Source organism: Ascaphus truei, chromosome 4 (assembly GCF_040206685.1).
Source record: "Ascaphus truei isolate aAscTru1 chromosome 4, aAscTru1.hap1, whole genome shotgun sequence".
NCBI classification, from domain to species: domain Eukaryota; kingdom Metazoa; phylum Chordata; class Amphibia; order Anura; family Ascaphidae; genus Ascaphus; species Ascaphus truei.
In genome coordinates, this window is record NC_134486.1 from 55,879,551 (window position 1) to 55,886,328 (window position 6,778).

The following is a 6,778-nucleotide window of genomic DNA, read 5'->3' on the forward strand; positions in this document are numbered from 1 at the left end:
GTATGTGAATACAACTGGGGTAACAAAGCACTAATATTTTAGCATTGTGTTGTTCCTTATGCTAACACAATACACATATTATGCCCATACTCATTCATGCTTCTAGTATGCTTACATACAATGTTATTGGTGCAGTGTAACATGTACATCCATATGATGTGTACACCAGGCTCATTTACATTTTGAATGTCATTAAATATACATGGTGTTGCACATTTAACACCAAATACACACTTTGATGTGTTGTTTACGGTACTGAAGATGGCATGTCAATGTTTGCAATTTATATATTGTTCCTTTGCATTATAGGTATATTTGCAGTATGACTGATCATGGTATGTATATTTGCTGACATCTCTCATAAGATGTGCCTACCTCAATCTTCCTATAATTATTTGAACTAAAAACCCAACATATTGGTTTAAACACAAATGTTACATATATGTACTTTCTGTATCATGTATATGCATTTAGCTACTCTTGAGGTATCATGTGCATTGTATTACAAAATGATTACTCACATTTCATCACATTTTATGTATGTTTCCTTATAATTTCCATTAATGTAATATAGAGGTGTTTGGAGAAAAGGGGATAACTGTACTTATTTGTTTACTTACGGGAGCACATTCATCACTAGCATAGACACACTTTTTAAGACAACTGTTTGTGTCTCTATCAATTGGTGTAGGATCCATGTATAACACCGACAAATGATAACACCAGCTTTATTATGGTAGCTTATATCATCATATTGACTATACTATGTATTTTTAAACGATTAATAAACACCGTAAACTATAGTTAGTTAGGTTAATGAAATATACACAGAAACGTACTTCATAACATGATGGTGATGTCATATTCAGAACATCATGCATTGGAGGGGACCATAACATCTGGCCAGTAACATTATTTGCTACAGTCCCAAACCATTTTATCTACATACCCATGTAACAAGAGATTTTAAATATAAATGGCTACTTGGTTGTAAGTGTCCTTTACATTGGGAGAAGGAGTGGCTCAGTGAGTAAAGACACACACTGGCACTGATAGTTTGAAGCAGGGGAGTCTGGTTCAATTCCTGGTGTGGGCTCCTTGTGACCTTGGCCAAGTCACTTTATCTCCCTGTGCCTCATGCGGCAAAAAAACATTTGTACGTTCCACGGGCCAGGGACCTCAGCCTGAAACATGTGTCTGTAAATCGCTGCGTACAACTAGCAGCCCTATACATGAACATGCTCATATTATTATTATTATTATTGTTACATAGTTTCGACAGTCATACGTTCCATTACACAATAGAATACACAAATGTGTTAGCAGAGTGGGAATGGTTGTTATATAAAAAACACACCATGTCATAAAATGTTAGTAGTCATTAAAGAACACTCAAGAAAAATTCAAGAGGCACTATTTTGCAACATCATTATGTTAATTAAGTGCTTATGCAATATAGGCATAAGGGTATCACTTTTTTAATTGTTTGTTAATAAGCGCTGCAAGCAATATAAAATTAGTTCCATATGTAGTATAGTAGTCGGTGGCTCCTCCTCACAATCATCTCATATAAAGGTAGACTCTTCTGAAATCATACATTGATCCGATTGTATCTTCCCCGACATCTCTGAAATACAGCAAACACATGATGGTCAAATATGGCACCTTACTATATATGTATCCGTGACAACGCGTTACACAGCTCTATATGATTGTGTACATACACACGTCACTCATTTATATGTTACAACTACAAGTGTACATCAGTATGTAATTTTTATTATCATTTGTAGCAGCCATAACTATGTATATGAAGTGAACGTTGCCTGTATACTGAAAAATGTGCGCGCACATCTTAGTGTGCGCACGCACTTCACGCTTGGCTCCACTAACTGTTAGCGCATGCGCAAAACAAAGCGAACGTTGTGCGTTCAATACATGTAGAAAATACCAGTAAACATCACATCTTTATTTCAAATACAATGAAGATGAAACTAAAATCATTCTAAACGAGTACATCTGTATTCTTTTAAACCAGACGTGTTTGGACAGAAAGGACGGCCGATAACACAATGCGCAAATGCAATACGTGTGACGTCATGTTAAGCCAGCGTGAAACGCACGCTAACACTCCTCCCACTCAATTAACATTCGGCTAACGCCCAGGGTACGCCTACAAACACTGAGCCGCACGCATCACACACTGCAGTTACCGTTACTATAACAAAACATGACAGCCAATAGGCTTTGAGGCGCGCACGTCGCTTGGGGGCGGGACTTACATCCGTAATCCTTTTTAAGGACGCCTTGGCCCATGACAAGGGTCCCACGTCATACGTGGTGGACCCGGTTTTCAATGTTGTAGATGTTGCATGATAACAAAACAGGTATGTGTTAGAGTTATGGAAAAATGTTGCTAATATGTTTAAAGGGATAGGAAAGTACGTATATGTATACCGTCAGCAATGTGTACTACTCTTTCAGGTTCTACTATATTGTATTAGGAAACAATTTGTTTGTGATCGCTACATGTTATGCAGTCTGCAATGTTACGCTGTATCCACGCATTGAAAGTGAAAATGGTGGTTACAAAAAAAAAAAAAATTTAAACGCAGAGTCAACGCATAACGATTGTTATATTTACCATTCTTCTAGAATTAACTCTTCGCCTGGCTGCAACTGGTCGCTCCAGAAATGCAAGGCATTTTCATCCACGCTTGACCCAACCGCTGAATCCAGTATGACACATATCTCCTCCAGGATGCGCTCGTAGGAATCGCCACTGCTTTCTTCAAATAATTGGTCGGGAGGTAGGTTCATTTCTTCGGGTTCCCATTCCAATGCATTTTCAGCTGAAAGGCTTGGTACATAATCATAGTACTTTTGTTCTTGTACAATGTGGGTTTCAGGAATGGAGGCTGCAGATATTGCAGCACGTATCGATTCAAACGGATCAGTAGTAGCGGATACATTGCTATTGCCATTAGGAATAAATATGCCTTTCACGACAATATAAGTGCCGTCTTTCAGGAGAAATTGTTTTTCCGGGGCAATCTTCCAGAAACCATAGGTGTGTTGTAGCTTATCCTGGTCACGTTCAAAAAAGTCATTACTTGATAAAGTGAATCTTATTGAGGAATTAAAATTCCGTGCATGCTTACGGTCTTGGTAATAAGGATATTTTGCTCGAATGAAATCATCGATTTGGCGTGTGCTTGCTTTCTGTCCGCGACTGTTCAAGATGGCTTCACAGATCATGTACTTATACCCTAAAAGGGGATTAATATTGTTAACGAATTCATCAGCCATGTCTGAGTAGCACAAAAGCTGTGTGCAGGTCTGTGTTATTTGCTCATCAAAATGAATGTGCTGAATGGCTAACAAACTCCTGTTTTTCCTTGTCAAGGTCAACAAAACTAACTACTTTGACTCCTTATTTCAAACGCCAATTGGATTTGTTTGTCTAATTGGGTTAACAGTTGTGGTTTGTGATATGGGACTGTGGGAGAAACATTTCTCCTTCTTTTATCTCGTTTGTGAAAAACATCCCTAGAATTTGAATGCGTTCACATAGTGTTTTTTTGAACACTAACAAAGACCACTGTGTGAAAATATTTCTTAGCCAGGCATATCAGTACAAACACACACCTGCAAAAAGAAATGTTTTTTCCCCGCTTACATTTCTGTGTGTATGTGAAAGTCTGGTTAACTCCCTGTCTGCATGAGTTTAAATACGTGTGTATATATATATATCTAAATATATCTCTCTTATAAAAATATATATATTTATATATTATATTTTATTTTTTTTAATATTGCAGGAGTACACACAACATTGATGGCAGTAAGTATACCTTGTATGAAACCTATTTAAATGGTGAGAAACATGATTGAATGAAGTAATAAACATTTGTTTAAGCACAATACTGTTAGAGTCTCATACTTAGGATATTTCTCAAACATTATGCCTGTATTATTAAAATAGTGTGCTTTCACAAGGAAGCATGAAGTGTATTAGTTTGTAAAATACATGTATACCAGTTTATATAGTACTATATATATATATATATATATATATATATATATATATATATACACACACACACACACACACACACACACACACACACACACACACACACACACACACACACACACACACACACACACACACACACACACACACACTCAGTGTGTGTATATATATTTTTATACATTCTGAGATGTTATTGAAACAAGAACACACAAATGATTAAAGGACAAAATTAGAATGCCCAAGCAAGGCAAAGGTAAGTAATAATTTACACATAATCCTGCTGTACACGTACAAGAAAGATGTTTGCAGTTACTTAGGTGTTTTTATAAATGCATGTGACTAATATGCATATGCAATTCTTACATCAATTAACACACCCAAATGCAATGTTTTGCTGCAAAGTCAATGGCAGCTTCTCTAAACTTTGCAACTGGTTCCAGGTGGACCATTACTGAACAGACGATTAATACATAAATATTTATAACACTATTCATTAATTGAGTGTTAACATTTCCAAAACTTCACGTGTACAAGAACATACTTGAAAGTTTGGAAACAACACAGTCTTCAGCATACATACAATAGTAATTAGATAATGTGAAGTCAACAAAACAAGGCCAAAGACATATTTTCTGAATTATAACATTTATTTTTTTTGTTCCTTTTGCGAGCGAGTAACAGGCCTGCTTGTTGTCTCTTGAATTTCCCTTTTTCTTTTGCCACCAACTTTAGGCACAGCAGAGCCACTTTGAGTGGCCTCTGGCACTTCACGGGCAGGGCTTGTGGGCAGTGACTCACCTACAGGGCTTTTGGGCAGTGACTGTTCACCTACGGGGCTTGTGGCCAGTGACTCACCTACAGGGCTTGTGGCCAGTGATTCACCTACAGGGCTTTTGGGCAGTGATTCACCTACAGGGCTTTTGGGCAGTGATTCACCTACAGGGCTTTTGGGTAGTGACTGTGAGCAAGTTGGTAGACACTGCACAAGTGATGGTTGGTCTGTTTCATGTGTGTCTTTTGTTGTTTTTGACCAAAAACTGGTCAGTAGTAACTGCTTGTATTTTGTTTTTGTGGGCTCCTTTGTAGGTGTCAGCTGCTGATTTTGTACAGATGGCAGTGGTAGTATGTCGTCAGGAACCTGCACAGCAATCTCTGCTACTTGACCGGTAACATTTGGGCCTGGTGAATGAATATCAGATGAATGTGGTGAAAACTGACCTGCATGAACAGATCCTGGCTGGGAGGTGTTGAATTGTGGTACATTAGTCATTCTCCAGTAATTAGCTTGTGTTTGCTGAACAACTAATGCTTCGAATGAGGTGTTGATTTTTTGCAACTGTTTCGGCACTTCAATGAAGACTCTGTGGAGATGTGCCAATTGTGAAACTGTTTCTTCCTGCAGTGCAATCATCCTTTCCAGCACTGTCATGAAGTCAGAATGGCGACGATTTTCTGCTTCCACAATTTTTCCCTCAGAAGCTACAATTGCATCGTATGTCGTATTTGCTGGACGATTTGCCGGTAAAACAGTTTCAATTGGAACGTCTTCATGGTCACTTGCTTCTATTTGTGTGTGTATGGCGGTGGCGTCATCATCATCATCATCATAATCCTCTTCATCATGTTCTACAAATAAATGTACAAATTATTAAATGTCATGTTAATCTCTGCTGTGTTACTATGTAATTGTACTGTGTCATAAGTAACAACTAACATGTTTCCATACGTTTTATAACCTCACATTAAAAACTACCTTGACTTAAGAATAATGTTTGGACTCAGTATGAAATATGAGTGAATGAAAACTTGCTGTAAACTCAAAACTCCTACATGATAGTTAACATCACTAACACAATACAAGTTGCCTTACACTTCATTTTCACTGACACTAAGTAATCCTATTTAAAGAAGATGTGCAAAACAAATAATGAACATGACAACATAACATATAGAAGAGCACATATTATATGGCCACCAACTGATACACTCACCTTCTAGGTGTGTTGAGCTGGCTGACCCAGGTGAAGACACTTGTTCAGTCTCAGGTGACACATGTCCTTCAGGGGCAACTATATATAACAATAACATAAGTTTTACATTTACATGTGTAAATATTGAACAAACAGTTATTGTATGTTCTGTATTTATGAGTATCTAACAGCATCATTTCCTTAACCCAAAATGTGTGTGTGAAAGTGAACATAAATAGTTGTAATAACAATGTACATGCCTGTGTACTTAGAAGTTTTGAGTTCCCTAACATACAACATACTATGGTTCTGCAGTAATGCGTGAGGAAAAATACATTAAATTAGTACATAAAAATCATATGTTGTGTAGTGATATCAGTATCATAATGTACATAACTATCATGAGATGACCATTCACAATGGTTATCATGAAGGTGGTCATATTGCAAAAAGTGTTGTTTTTGGTAGAGGATATGTGTGGTACATTAATATAAGATGTGGCACACATGAATGTGGCTGTGACTAAACAAGACAAGACATGCAGTGTGTGATAATGTGTCGTTGATAGTAGTTCAACTATAGATATGAGTGAACTAATGTGTGACGTACGGTTTGATAAGTAATGAGTTGTTGGGGCATTTAGTAGCTAAAGTGAAGCTTTCAAATGAGTGTGATTTACTTCAGTTGTGCTAGTGAGGTTGTAAGAACGGTTTTCCCTTCCCCAAAAAGCCTAATGAGCCACACCTTTCAATTACTTGAAACAGGTGAAAAT

The 6,778-nt window shown here is 37.3% G+C and overlaps 1 long non-coding RNA gene across 1 annotated transcript; it reads left to right on the forward strand.

The window, feature by feature from the left end:
• Positions 1–308: 308 nt before the first annotated feature.
• Positions 309–5,608, forward strand: LOC142491939 (uncharacterized). The gene is made up of 4 exons (XR_012800602.1): positions 309–335; positions 2,656–2,810; positions 3,822–3,844; positions 5,123–5,608. It is a non-coding gene; the product is annotated as an uncharacterized LOC142491939 (long non-coding RNA).
• The last annotated feature ends 1,170 nt before the right edge of the window (positions 5,609–6,778 follow it).